This window comes from Alligator sinensis, unplaced genomic scaffold (genome assembly GCF_000455745.1).
Source record: "Alligator sinensis unplaced genomic scaffold, ASM45574v1 scaffold31_1, whole genome shotgun sequence".
Classification (NCBI taxonomy): Eukaryota; Metazoa; Chordata; order Crocodylia; family Alligatoridae; genus Alligator; species Alligator sinensis.
In genome coordinates this window covers 3,119,196-3,133,829 of record NW_005841884.1, presented here as the reverse complement: position 1 = coordinate 3,133,829, position 14,634 = coordinate 3,119,196, and positions in this window count along the sequence as shown.

The following is a 14,634-nucleotide window of genomic DNA, read 5'->3' as shown; positions in this document are numbered from 1 at the left end:
ATGCTTAGATGATATCAGTGGAGCTCTTTCATCCTCAAACCTGAGAAAATGTAATTCTTGCAGTACGGTAGAAGTCATTGTTATAAATAGGCATAGGCAAAAAAAAGTGTTAGTGCAATATGAAAGGGTCAAAAGAAGTCAAGAGATGCTAAAGATAATTTTCCACACAATATCTTAACTATTTTACCTTAAGGGTAAGCTGCAGTCTAAAAATTTAGGACCACAAAACACTTTTCAGATAAGTTATTCATAGATTAACAGATGATAAAGACAGAAAAGACCACTGTGATCTATTCTGACCTGTATTACACAGACCCTAGGACTTCCCTGAATTAATTCTTGCTTGAAGTATACTACCATATCTCTTTGCATACTACATGCCCTCAAAAAAGATGTGCACCTTGTTTTGGGGAAGGCAGAATAAAGAAGAAGAATTTTTTCTAGAGGTATTACTGCACAGAGCAGGGATAGAACTTAATCTTTAGGTCATTCACTCTTCCTTTCTTACTCATGCAAAAGCTGCAATTTAAACCCTTTCACAGCCGAATTATCACCCCCCCCTGCCCTCCCCCACAAAAAGCTGAAATAGTAACTGTTGCTGAAGTCTGGACTCCATGGGTGAATCTAGGATTTTGAAAAGAGCTAAAAGCAGTCTGCAGGGCTGTGAAATGGGAAGAGAGAAACCAAGGAAAGCTAACAGACAACAAAACCGCCAAAGACTGTCAAAAACTGCCAAAAACTGACTAGTTTGATTAGCAGAACATCAAATCCAAAAGAAGACAGTGTTGTTAACACCTGTGCAGTGAAGAGACATTAGCAGTAATTAGGTAGATTATAGTGAACCATAAAGTCAACTGACTCCCTCAGTGCTGCCTGAATAGAAATGCCACTGCTGCTGCCAGGCAGTTGATATTAAAATTTGTGTGGAGTAGGAATCAAACCACGCCACTGTGTTCAACCCTGGATCTGCCCTTGCTGGACTCTGCCCCTCCCTCTATGCAGCTGTTGGAGGGAAGAGAAGGAAAAGAAAACAACAGCCATTTTACAGTTTCTCAAAGCTTCTATTTTGGGCAGAAAAATCAAAATCCCCTTCCCTGATTAAGACACACATGCACCCCAATTTTGAATGCTAATTTTTGGGGGAAAGGTGCCTATGGCATACAAGATAATACAGTATACTTTATAGGAAGCACACCTAATCTTGATTTTAGAATTGCCAGTAGTGAAGAACCTACAACAACCCTCAGTAAATTGTTCTATTAGTAGGCTCACAGCTGGAAATTTATACCTTATTTCTTATATGAATTAGTGGATTTTGTCTAATAGATTAAAGAGCCTACCACCAAAGATCTCCTCCTTGTGTGGGTATTTATAGGCTCATCAAATCACTCTTTAAGCTTATTTTTCATCAGTTTAATAAATTTATCCCCTAGGGTCTCTCACTATAGAGCAAAGCACTCTGCATTGTTCCTGCAATCTTCAATATGTCTACTTATGGCAGTCTTGGGATCTGTTTTGGTCTTTTTGTTTTTACATTTGTTCTCTGGGCCTTATGATCCATCACTTATGATACATCACGCCTTTACTTATCTTGACCAATATTTTCAAAAGCATTCACTGATTCTGAGTGCTTCACTCTTTGGTATTCAATTGTCAGCAACTCTGTAAAATAGACATTAAAGCAACCCAGGTTAGTTAATCCAGTAGCATGACTATGGCTGGGTGACTAGGTTGTGAGTTCCAGGTGCTGACTTAGTGGGCTCAAGAATGGAGCTGTTGCTGCCCAGGGAACAGAGCTTTCTTGTTACGTCTCTGTATAAATCAGGGTTCTGAATGCTTGGATATTTTGAATATTTCATCTATCTATGTATCTATCAAGACACCCTACATCTCTCTTGTTTCATCTCTCTCTCCCTTTAGTGTGTGTGTGTGTGTGTGTCTATCTGTCATGCATCACTCAATTATTCTTCATACATATCTATCTACCTATCCATCCATCCAGTATGTGTCATCTTTCTTGCTTTCTGTCTCTATTTTCCATGTGTTTCTTTCTTCTTGAAATTTGAACATGTCAAAATGTTTCTTCCCTGCTGGAATTAGGTGTCCAACATGGCTGGACGCTTACACTTTTTTAGGAGGCTTTGGGAGCCAGGGTAGCAGTGTTGCAAGAAAAGAAGATTGGGTCTGTGAAGCAGGAAAAATCCTTTGGCTCCATCAGACCTAGAAAAGTAGCTGTCTCCCACCCCTCCCCCCAGGGAAGTCATAGTAGCTAGTCCTGGGTAAACAGAAAGGGAATTCCCTAAGAAGTAAGAAGAGTGGCTGAAGGAGTGTAAGGAGGACATCTGTTTGCCCTTAGGAAACATCTCCAGTCTCCCTGAGAGATGGTAGTGAGAGCAGAGTGAGTGGAGGGGGGTTAGGGAAAAACTCCTGCGTCTCCAGCAGGACACCTTTGATTCTGCTAACAAAACAAGCATGACCAGTGTTGGTCCCATTTTTCTTCCCTTCATTTCTCCATGCCCTGCCTCCCTTATGGACTTGGACCTACCCACAAGCTTGGAATATTTGTATTAATTTTGATTGTAGGGGGAGTACACACATAATCTTGTCTATAGGTTGCCTTGTTTTGACAGGGTTGTACAATGTTGCCTACACTTCTACAAAAAGGTGCAACCATAACAGCATAGCCTGCCCCTCTAAGGGCCAGGGAGCCAGCCAATCCAATTAGATTATCAACCACAGCTGGGATAGTGGCAGGTGATTTCTATGAAGGGCTGAGAGCAGCACAGAAGGGAGATGAGCTTCTGAGGTGGGTGTTGTGGGTTGTCTTTCAGCTCCTTGGGAGCAGGGACTAAGTTTCTGGGATGCAATAACCCTGGGTGGGCAAGGAAGTGGCTACTATGTTGATGTCTTGCTTAAGTTTGTGTGCTTGAAACAAAAAACAATGCCTGACAAGAGAATGGGTTGTAGCTATGAATCCTTTCTGCAAGAGTCTAGAGAATCCACGCTGATTTGAAGGGAGACTGAGGCAGTGGTAAGTCAAAGGGCAGAGCAGGTAAGTGATGCTACAGAACAAAGTGGTTTGGGGTTTTTGTTTGGTTAGTTTAGTTTGGTTTTTAAGGTGAATACTTATTATTAGTTTTTCTCATTCAAAAAAACCCCAACCTACCCCCTAATCTCAAGATACTCCATGCAATGTGATAGAAGCAAAAAATACTTCTTATCCATAACACTTGAGATGCTTTAGAAAAAGGTCTGTATCACTGTCCCTGTTGCACAGAGGTGGAAAATGAGCCAGAGAAGAGAAAATAAGTAGCTTGTGGTCACATAGAGGTCAGTGACAGAACTAGAGCCAAAACCCAGCTTTGTTACAACCATGGACAGGGATTCATCTACCTGGTTCCGCTGTACATGGTTCCACATAACAAATTTCACTACTGTGAAGAAATTCTGCAGTAAGACTGACTGTCGCTGTGCTATATGTGGGCATGTATAACTGTATGCTCTCTAAGTCCTGTTTTAAGGAATGTAGGGCATGTCTACATGACCTGCTGACCACATAGTAGCCTGTTACTACTGTGTGCAGTAGCATCACGTGGCAAAAACCATGACATGACACTCATTTATACAAGTACTAAATAAATGCAGCGTAACTAGTGTGCAATAGCATCTTGTGTAGATGTAGCTGCAGTATTGTAAATTTGCTTCCTATATTAAGGATGCCCATCTACCCTTCCGACAAAGTATATGCTCCAGAATGTCACTAATACAAAATTACTGGTGAGATTGCCCATTCATACCTTGTGTCTTCCAGATGATCAAGTACAGCTAATCACAAATCCTTGAAAATCAGGAAATGTAGTGTTAAGATACTGGCTGTTATCTCAGTTTAACCTTAACTCACTGTCTTCAGAGTGATGATAAAACATGCTAATAATATATACTTTCTCTCTCTACCTTCAATTCCTATGCAGCACTGTAGGACAAAGTCTAGCACCTTTCTTTGCTAAGGCAAAATCTGAGTTTAGATCAAGCTAACAAACAGGACCCAATTCTACCTGGTCTATAGTCCGACCCTAAGCAAATGAAATGAAAGTCCACACGCTGGAAACCCTGCCTTTCAGCCAGATGTACAATTTCCCCTACTTAATGTTAATTTCCTTATCCTTACTGCTAAAGTAAAATAACCGCTCTGCATGTCTTCGTGTGTGTGTGGTTTTTTTTTTTGTTTTTTTGTTTTGTTTTTTTTTTTTCTTCAACCATAAATGCTGGTTTTGAGAGACAACTTCCAAGAGGAGCTTCTGTAGAAATCAAGAGTTGTGATGCAACACGTCCTCACAAGGCTGGTCAAGGTAGTACTCCACACCCTGCCACTGTGTGGCTCACATTGAAGGATTGCAACAAGTCTCCTAGGACCACTCTTTACTGTGACATCCATCTTCCTGCACACCCCTTGACTATTAAGTGAATCTTTGTTTTTACTGATTATGTGGATTTCTTCCTTTCTTTTCTGTCTTTTCTTTTCTTTTTCTTTTTCAAGCTTCCAGTGCTCCAGACTGCAGTGCCTAACCTAACCATGAATCAGTCCTTTGATATCACTCTCCAGCTGAGCCACAGGGTGTTGTTTACAAGTGGAAATAAATCCCAAGTAGCTGAATTCTTTTTGGAGGGGATCCTAGTGAAAGTTTGAAAGTTTGATCTTTAACTGGGTGCAGTGAAAAAATGTTAGAACCTGGTGATTTTTGTAAAATGCTAAGTTCTTAAGGGCACTGAATCTTGGGACCTCCTTGCTTGAATGGCTCCAAATCTGGCCAGTAATTCTACTCTAATGCTCTCCCTTCCACCCTGACCCACAAAACCAGTGTCAAGACCATCTATATCAACTTGTTGGTTTTGGTGCACTTGGTTGTCTTTTAAACAATAAGTGACTAAGGCATAACAATAAAGTGGCAGCTCTGCTAAACATATAGTATGAATAATGGAACATGCAGTCTCTGCAGACCTATCAGATCATACACCACATTAAAAAAAAATGCATTCACTGGTACTCCCAGCAGAAATGCCACTTGAATAAGAGCAGGCTATGGAGAAGCCAACTTCCTGAAAGGAGGCATCTTACAGTTCTGGCCCTGATTCAGCCAAATACTTAAACATATTATTCAGCAAAGCCCACAATGAACTTTTAAGCTCAGGTTTTTTTGTATGCATGCATGTGCTTTGCTGACTCAGTCCAAAATTGCTGCTCCCAGACCCTATTTCCCCTTTAAAAGTGGAATAAGTTTCAGGGATGAAGCCCTGTGATTTGTGAAGACTTAGGCTGTTCCTCATTGCAAACCACAGTTTATATCACCTTGAACAAAACCTTCCTTCCTTCATTCCCTTTATCTGGCTCCACAGAGTGTAAATTCTCCAGAGTAGAGGCTTGTTCTTGCTGTGTTGGTGTAGCACCTACTGTGAGGAGCTAGGGTCTGAGTTAGGACCATTGGACATTCATGTACTACAAACAATGAGGCAGGAGGAGTAATACTGTGCTGTGGTTTTCTCTATGTCTTAAGCTGTGCCCAACCTACAAGCCAAGGACTTCATGGAGAGTTCTGAATGGGGACAGACTGTCAGAAACAGACTGGTCTTCTCTTCTACTGTATTTTGGGGGAGAACCTGTCACAAAGAAGCATGATATCTCCAAGAGATGGTTCCCTGCGACCATCTTGGGATCAATAAGCAGAGATGGGAGAACCAGACAAATGCCACCAGATTTTTTTCCCCCTTTGTGCAGGGTTTCACACCACTGCCATCCCCTTGCTGGACAGAAGCAGGGAGACGTTATGATTAAAACAACCAATCATCCTGGATTTTGTGGACAGTCACAGATTTTAAGGCTGTGTCCGCATGTCCCTGAGGACTCTCTAGAAAAGGAATCCTCATCCTGAATTTGAAGCCTGGACCAAGATAAACACAAAGCTGTGTCCTGATCCAGGTTGGCACTTGCAAACCATGCAATTACATAGGCTCAAAATTGATTTTTTCATTGATGCTAATAATTGTCTGTAGAATGTCAAGGACTGTCCCTCAGAATTTGCTCCAGAAAGCTTGCTATTTTAGCCTGGATGCCCTGTGATTATTCTAGAATAGATTTAAGTTATGTGAGTCTTTCAGAGAATATAGCTTTACTGATTAAAACTTTGCAAATCAAAACCCACCAGACACTTGTTCTCCTGCCTAGAAATCAACTGATTGGGTAAGAATAGATTTCTAAGCAAGGGTCAAGAGTTGGTCTTGTATGCAGGGAATCACTGAATTGCAACCACCTCTGGATGGGGAGGGGGTGGGGAACCCACCATGCCTTGTTCATGCAGAGAGAGGAAGATGGTGGCCCAGCTCCTCTTGATCCTAGAATTGCACACAGCCCTGCATGATGTTGTGACACACAGGGCATACCTGGCACTGCCTGCAGCATTCTGGTAAACCAAGTTAGAGTGTGACAGTGGAGACAATAAGACCGCATAAAAAACCCATGATTTGTATACATAAGGATGCAAAACCTTGGGAAAGCCCTTAGCTTTAACTCTTCTGTTCCTAAACTCTGAGTGCTTCTTTGCAGTAGGATGGGGGTGGGAATTGTGAAGGGGGAAGTAGAAAACTCGAACAATATGAGAGTCCATGCTGTGACTCTCAACGAGCGCGCAGGGCAGGGGTACGTCAAGGATCGTCTGGTGACGGGGAGAGATTCTTGATGGCTGATCAAACCATCATTCGGTCCGAGATATATGTAGAAATCCATGAGATAATCGTGGACTCCTTGCCGGAATTCTCTCGGATTTCTCCCGGAATTCTCGGAATCGGGGTTCTCAGGATCCTCCTGAGATTCTCGGAGATCTCCGACTTGGGCGGAAACTGCTCAAGCCTCTTATACGGCTAGCAAGCCAATCGCTAGCCGCCACGTGGGAATAATTTAGAAACAGCCAATAATGGGACACAAATTTGCATGCGAGCGGCGGGAACTCCTTTGCACTGGGGTTTTCTCTCTGCAGCTGAGAATTGCACCGTGCAAAGAAAGCTCCATGTGGCGGGAAATAATTCTACAGTGCCGAAGCGCGCACACAATCATTGGGTAATGACATGTAGATGTGGGTGGTGCATGTCTAAATGAGGCAAGGGAATCATGTCTATGTTAAGGGTCCCACCATAGGCTCCCACTGCCATCAGCTGTGTTACTGTGGTAAGAATTCAGTGGTGGGAGATTTCCTGAGGAAAGGAATCAAAGCAAAGCACTAGTCACATAATTACAAATTAGGAAATAGTAACAAATAAGGGGGAAGGGAAGGGGATATAGGATCTCAGGGAAATAGGGCTGGAAGGGACTTCACAAGGTCATCTAGTGAAGCCCCCTGCTCAAGGCAGGATCATCCCTTATTAAACTGTTCCAGTCAAGTATCTTCTAACCTGCTCTTGAAAACTTCCAAGGATGGAGTTTCCATAGTTTCTCTTAGTAGCTTGTTCCACTGCTTAATTACTCTCATAGAAAGTTCTTCCTAATCTCCAACCTAATTTTCCCCTACAGCCACAGAGAAAAGCCCATCTTCATCCTCTCTGGTTAATCACCCTTCAGGTATTTGAAGATTGTTATCAAATCCCTCCTCAGTCTTCTCTTCTCCAAACTAAATACACCTTAGTTCTTTCAGCCTGACCTTGTAAGTCTTCCCTCACAGGCCCCTAATCATTTTTGTTGGTCTGTGATGGACTCTTTCCAACCTGTCCACAACCTTCTTGCAGTGTGGGGCCCAAAGCTGGACACACTGCTCCAGGTGAGGCCTCACTAGCATTGCATAGTGTGGAAGAATCACTTCCCTTGACTTGCAAACGACACTCCTGTTAATACAACCCAATTTGCTGTTGGCTTTTTTTTTTTGCAGCAAGAGTATACTGTTGGCACACATTCAGCTTACGGTTTTCTGCAGGGATATTTGATCTCTGGCTCACAGGCCGCATTTGGCTCATGGAACCATGGCATCTGACCTACAGGGCTCCTTACAGGTTCAAAAACTTGGTGGCAGGGGAGCAGTGGCAAGTAATACTGTTACCCCTTCCCTGCTACCAAATTCCCAAGCCCGTGGGACCAGATCAGGGCCAGACCATGCTCCCTTCCCTCCCTGTGGCTGGATTGGGGCCAGGCCATGCCCCTTTCTGCCCATGTGTGACTGGATCAGACCAGGCCATGACTCCTTCCCCTCCTCAGGTGGCCAGATCAGGGCTGCGCCATGCCTCCTTCCCCCTCAGGGCCCAGTCAGGTCTGGGGCTCTCCCTGACACACCCACAGAGCTGGATCCAGCCCCGCCTTGCTGTGTCATGCATCTGCTGATGGACTGAGCACCACCCATCCATCTTGGGGGGGGGGGGGAAAGGATGGGTACCACTGGTCTACTGGAACCCCCAGGTGCTTCTCTGCAGCACGGCAGCCTAGCCAGTCATTCCTCAGTCTATATTTGTGCATGCAATTATTCCATTCCAAGTGCAGGACTCTACACTTGTCCTTACTGAATCTCATCTGGTTGACTGTGGACCATTTCTCCAGCTTATCCACGTCATCCTGGATCATAGCCTCACCCCTGGTATATCTGCAACTCCACTCAACTTGGTATTGTCCTCAAACTTGCTGAGGAGACACTCAATCTCATTGTCAGCAAGTTTGAGGACATCCCCTGAGGAATCCCACTCAATACCTCTTTCCATTAGAAGTTGAGCCACTGATAACTATACATGGTTGGAGTATCAGGCTCCATGAGTAGAGTTATCTGGTCAGTGATTCCTTAGATGAAGTGAGAGCTGGGATTAGGACATTTTTTACATTAAATCCTTTGCTTCCCAATCCCTTTAAGTTGTTTTGCTCCAGCAGTGATGTCAGAGGATCAGGCTGTTGTACAATATCATAGGACACCAGTGGGTGTTATCCCATCAATACCTTTACCTGTTTTATCCCTGAAGCAGCACCAGTGCTATGATAGTAGTATTACTTCAAATGACTGCTGTTGTACTTTGTTCTCAATCTCATTTTAGTGCATTTGTGCCAAGATTCTGGCCTGAAATGCAAAGCCTGCTGTGTGGCTAGACTGCTAGGGCACTTTGCCACCCCAAAACCAGTAATGATTCATGGCCACTTCAGATAAATCTGAGGCCCTCTAAGCCATAGGATAGTGTCCATAAATAAAAATAAAGTTGTGGTGTACTCTGCCTCTGCCAGCTCAGGGGTTGATTAAAGGGCATAGGGAACTGCTGTGACAGTCTATGGAGGAAGACAAGTGAAGACTGAGTGGTCATTCTTGGGAGCCCCAGCTGTGGTCCAGGTGAAGGGAGGGACAATGATTTAAAGATCTCTCATGTTTCCAGCTAATGTGAAGTAGCTTATACTCAGCCCCCTGCTGCAGTAATATGACATATCCCCCTAAACACACAAACCTCCCCCACGGAACAAAGCCAATAAAAGAGGGCTTTTGTGGGATGAAGACTTCAGCAGGGAGCCCTTGATAGGATTGGGGAGCAGGGTTCCCCTTCCATGAGAAACCTGTGAGCTCTGCCTCCAAGCATTGGGAGTCACAGGATCCTTGCTGATTTCAAGGGGTATATAAGAGACTAGGGGCATCCCTATAGAGGTAGGTTTGTGCCTGCACACCAGCTCTTGCACCTGAGGCTTTCCTACACCCTAGGTTTTTGCCTACACCATAGTTTCTTGATGGCATTGGACTTGTACTACTAGAACCCCCATGTTGGGCAGCCTCCTGGACTGGACCATGCACTTTTGAGAGAAGACAGACAATTTCTTCTTATGTTCTCATGCAACTTCCCTCACCCATCTATTCCTGTCTTTTGACTGTGGCCCATGGTCCCTTAAGCAACAAATAGGCCTGTCCTTCAGCTGCAGAATCCATCCTCTACCATGGATTCATTGAGCCCCTTTTCCAGGAAATAGGGAGGCTTAACAGCTGCATAGGAGTGGGGATAGTTGCACAGGGATGGGGGCTGATTCAGACATCTACAAATGCATTATTATATCCCAGGTGTAATGGAGCCTCCAGAGGTCACCTGTAAGTGCAGGTACAGCAGGGTTATTTGAATTAGCCCTAAATGTTTCCCCACATCTCTTATGCACTAGCTGAATGTTTACTGTTCTTGAAGTCCTTACTGCAAACAAATTAGGAAGTGCGGGGAGCAGGGGTGGGGGAGGGCACGAGATGAGTATGTTCATATCCTGAGCTGTTGTTTTGATTTAGGGACCATTTTAATATATCCATCTTTCTATTGTGTAAATGAAGCCCTGTTCTATACATAGCTGCCTTTAGTGGGCACAATGAAGGAGAAAAAGGAGCTAGTCAGGTACCAGGGCATGTTTTATCATGGGCAGCATCAGTGTAGCTTCTTTATCATAACCTGGCAATCTACTAGAGGCAGGCCCCAGTGACTTCCTGCAAAGAACCATCTGTCTTTTTGTATTCACTGAACTGGACCTCAGTCCTGGACAGAAGAGCTGTTGTTGTGGTTAAAGAAGAAAGTGTGAACCGTGTTCCAGACCCAGGATGAGGTCAGTGTTCATTTGTGGATAGCATATGTTATACTTCTTCTTTACTTGTTGAAAAAGAAGGTGCTGTGCCAAATACACCAGCTTTGTAGCCAGCACAAGGAAGTGCTGCGTTTCTCAAGGACTTCATGTGTTTTGATTCCACAGTCACAGAATCTTACCCTGGCCAGAGAAATTCAGCTCCAAAGTCTCAGCTCTGTGAGGGGGGAAAGAATAATTCTAGCACTTAAGGTTGCATTAAGATAACCTTCTTCCAATCATGTCTTGAATATAATTCATGCAAGCATGTTTACTGTAGTCTGCAGTCAGCCTGACAGGACAGCTTTCAGATGTGGGATCTAGACCATTCATCTCAAAAGGTGGTAACTTTGAATGCTAAAGATGGAAGTTTCAATCACAGCACTATTATATATTTAAACTTTTGAGTCTTTGAGTCTAGTCCTTCCCTTCACTATCACAAGCACCACATCAGATTATCATGTTTATAAATTGGTCTAGCTCCAACTTAAAATCCGTTGGGTTTCTTGCCTCCATTATTTTCCAAACCTCACTGCCCTGATGGTTAGCAGCCTACAGTTTCCAACCTATATTTATCTATGGCCAGTTTATCACCACTTATTCCATCAGTGTTTTTTATTTTAAATAGCTCTTCTCCCTGCCTGGCATTTGCAAACACTTTCCCCAGTATATTTATCGAGAACAATCATATTGCCTCTCAGCCTTCATTTTGCTATGGTAAATGAACCAAATTCTTGAAGGGTATGTCTACATTGCAGATGCCAATGTGATGTAGAGATGTAAGAGCTATCCTGAGTGTGGGAAGCAGTCAAGCATAATAGAATGGAGTTCCATGTGGGCTAATTTACCCTTTTCAGTAGGGTCATTAACCAGCTCTGTTTCAGGTATCCCTACATTATGCTGAAGTCTGCAACATAAACATCCTTGATCTCCTTTTGTATGATAAGTGCTATATTCCTCTAGTCATTCTCGTATCTATTTTCTACACCAGTTTAAATTTCATCTTTCTTAAATATGGATCACCATAATGGTCCATACCATTCCAAATGTGGTCTTACGAAGGCCTCATGTAGGGACGTTAATACTTCCTTCTCCCAAGTGGAAAGATTTCAATGAATCAGGAGAGCACATAACAGAGGCTCCCTGTGCCTGAAAAAGCTCGCAAAGAAGAATTTTCCCAACTATTTGAGTTGTTCTAATAAAAGATATCACATTTACCTAAAGACCCTTGTCTGCCTGTGTCCTAGGATCACATTTTCCTATTTCATGGCCACATCACATGGGGGTCATAGTCATTCTGTGATCAAGTATTACACCCAGGTCTTCTCCTCTGTACTAATTTCCAGCTGTAGAAATTGGTTTTGGTCTTTTGGCATTCCATTTTGAACCATTGAATTTATCCTATTTCTATTACTCCAGTCCTTGGTGTGTCATTCAGTTCTTTTTGCATGATATCCAGATCTTCCTCTGTATTGCCAGTGCCTCTTAGATGTATGTAATCAGCAAATTTCATTAGCACAGTCCTATTTTTTTCACCGACATCATTAATGGTAAAGATTACAGAATATTATTGTGAAAATATTGCATAAGATTGGCTCCAAAATGCATCCTTGAGGTGCTCTCATAACAATTTCCCTCCAGCCTGATTTTTTTTTTTTTTTCCCTTTCAACACTATGCACTCTTGTCTTCCCTTCAGTCAGTTCCTTATCCACCTTGCCATTCTTCTACTGCCCAGCTTAACTGATTTTCCCACATGGCACAGCATTACTGAAATCCAAATAGAGGATATCTACTACATTTTGCCTAGAAAATCAGTGTATTTATCAAAGAGATATCAAGGAATAAAATTATCATAAACCCCAATTTCCTAGCTTAGCAGAACTTGCCACACAATTTCCAATGACCTAAATTGGGGTGCTGCCACATCCATGGATTCTTGCCATGGGATTTAGGATCAGCTTGTCACAGGATATTTAGCTAAAACTTTTTTATGCCAAAAAGGAGGAAAGACCTAGAATTAATGTAGTAAGAGGAGCACTGAGGAGTTAATTATTCAAAAGTATGAAAATATGATGTTAAATTTGCACATTTAAAATCAATTCCACTCTTTTGTGCTTTAATCTAAATTTATTATGAGCTATGGCATGGTTTTGAGAATTGAGGAATAATATGGAACTTGGGAAACCCTGAGTAATGATCTCTACCGATTGATTTTGTGTGTGACTTCTGCTCCTGTTATTTAATTTCTCTGTGCCTCAGTTTCTCCTCACATCTGTTGTCTGCCTTGTTTGTTTAGACCATAATGTCTTCAGGGCTGAGGCTGCCTCCTGTTCGAGCTGTTAAGAGAAAAACATTTCTGTCTCGGGGGGGAAATCCAAGATCTTAAAAATGCTTTGTCTTGAATTGGATGAAATGCTAAAATGTCATCATTTTGGTGAAACAACATTTGAGACGAAAAATAGTGTCATGAGTTAGTTAATGTTTTGCTGTGTTACATTTTGAAATGCTTGGAAAAGATTGTGGCCATTTTTAATTTTTATTATTTGTATATAAAATTAATTTTAAAATACCTGTTTCAAAATGAAAATGATTAACCTGTGACTGTTTCTGTGTTTGTGAAACACATTTCCTAATTTTTTTCAAAAGGAAAGTTCATCAAGATTGTTATGATTTCATGAGGAAAGAAGCCATGTCTTTGAAAAGGCATTTCCAAAGGAAGATTGTTTTAGCAAACATTTCCAACCTTCTCCAGTTACTATGTATGTGTAAAGAGACTAGAACAAAAGGACCTTAGTTTTGATTGGAAGCTATAGACACCACTGTAATAAAAATATTAATAAATATCCCTTCTCTCTGTCCTATGAATGACGTGTAATTAGAATATGGAACTAATGCAAATTTCAGATGACACTGATATGCTCAAATCAGGAGGAGCAATCATTAAAGTCTAAGTGGACCTAACTGCCCTAGTAAATGTAGGTACAAAATAGCTTTTAAGTATGCCATCATCTCTGACTTCACATAATATATATGATGCGATAACCTTACTGTGCACAGCCCTAAAAAATGTGCTGACAGAGAACCTCGGCTAAACACAACCAATTGCTTTGTATTTATGTCAGCCTTGCAGTAACATTTCCAAAAAGTTCATTCTCGTTTTTGCTGCAGGCAATTTTTACTGATTTTGTGTTTTTTTTCCTTTAAAAAATGTATATCTCTCTTTTCCGCACAGTAGGATGTCTTTAAATTATTGTCTGGCCAGGAAAGCCGATATCTTTTTCTTCCTTTGGATGCAGTTCAATGTACGCCGCTTTCTCCCTAATATTATCCCTTCCTGTCCCTGAACGATATTTTCCTAACGACGGGGAATATGCGGGTCCTTCCGTGATGCAGTGAATTGGCACGGGGACGTGCCGCCTGCGACAAGACCGGCTTCGTGAAGCGGGCTCCGGATCCTTTTGCAAGAGCCCGACTGGGCTGGGATCCGGATCGCTGCCCGCCGGGATCCCCGAGCTCTCTCATCCGAGCCGGCAAGGCACACCTGGCGCGGGGATCGTGCAAGCCCGCGGCATCGCAACCTGCCCCCCCCCCGCCGGCCAAGGTGTTTTCTAGCTGCTCGGATGCTGCGAACGCGCATTTCTGTCTCGTCTTGATGCGACATAAAATTAGACTATCTCCCCCCACCCTCCTCGTATGGACACCGCATTTGGTTCAAGAGCGAGAGCGCGTTTTCCAGGCGCCAAACCCTCCTGGAGAAATAATCAAAGGGGTTCATTATTTATTTATTTATTTCACGAGTGGGACCCAAGTGGAGCCCGAAAGCAGGCGGGGGCTTGGAGCGGCCGTGGCTGGAGCCCTGTCCCCGTCGCATCCCGGGGCTGCTGTATAAAAGTGTTGGGGGGGGGGGCAATAAAAGACTGGGCGCTGTTAGTGCTGCCTCCCCGGGGTGCGGGTGATGTCCTAATTCCGGGAGTGAAAACCTGGTCTCACTCAAATCAAAGCTTGCTGCTGATTTTAAGGGGATGAGGGCCCCCCGCCCGCCCGCGCA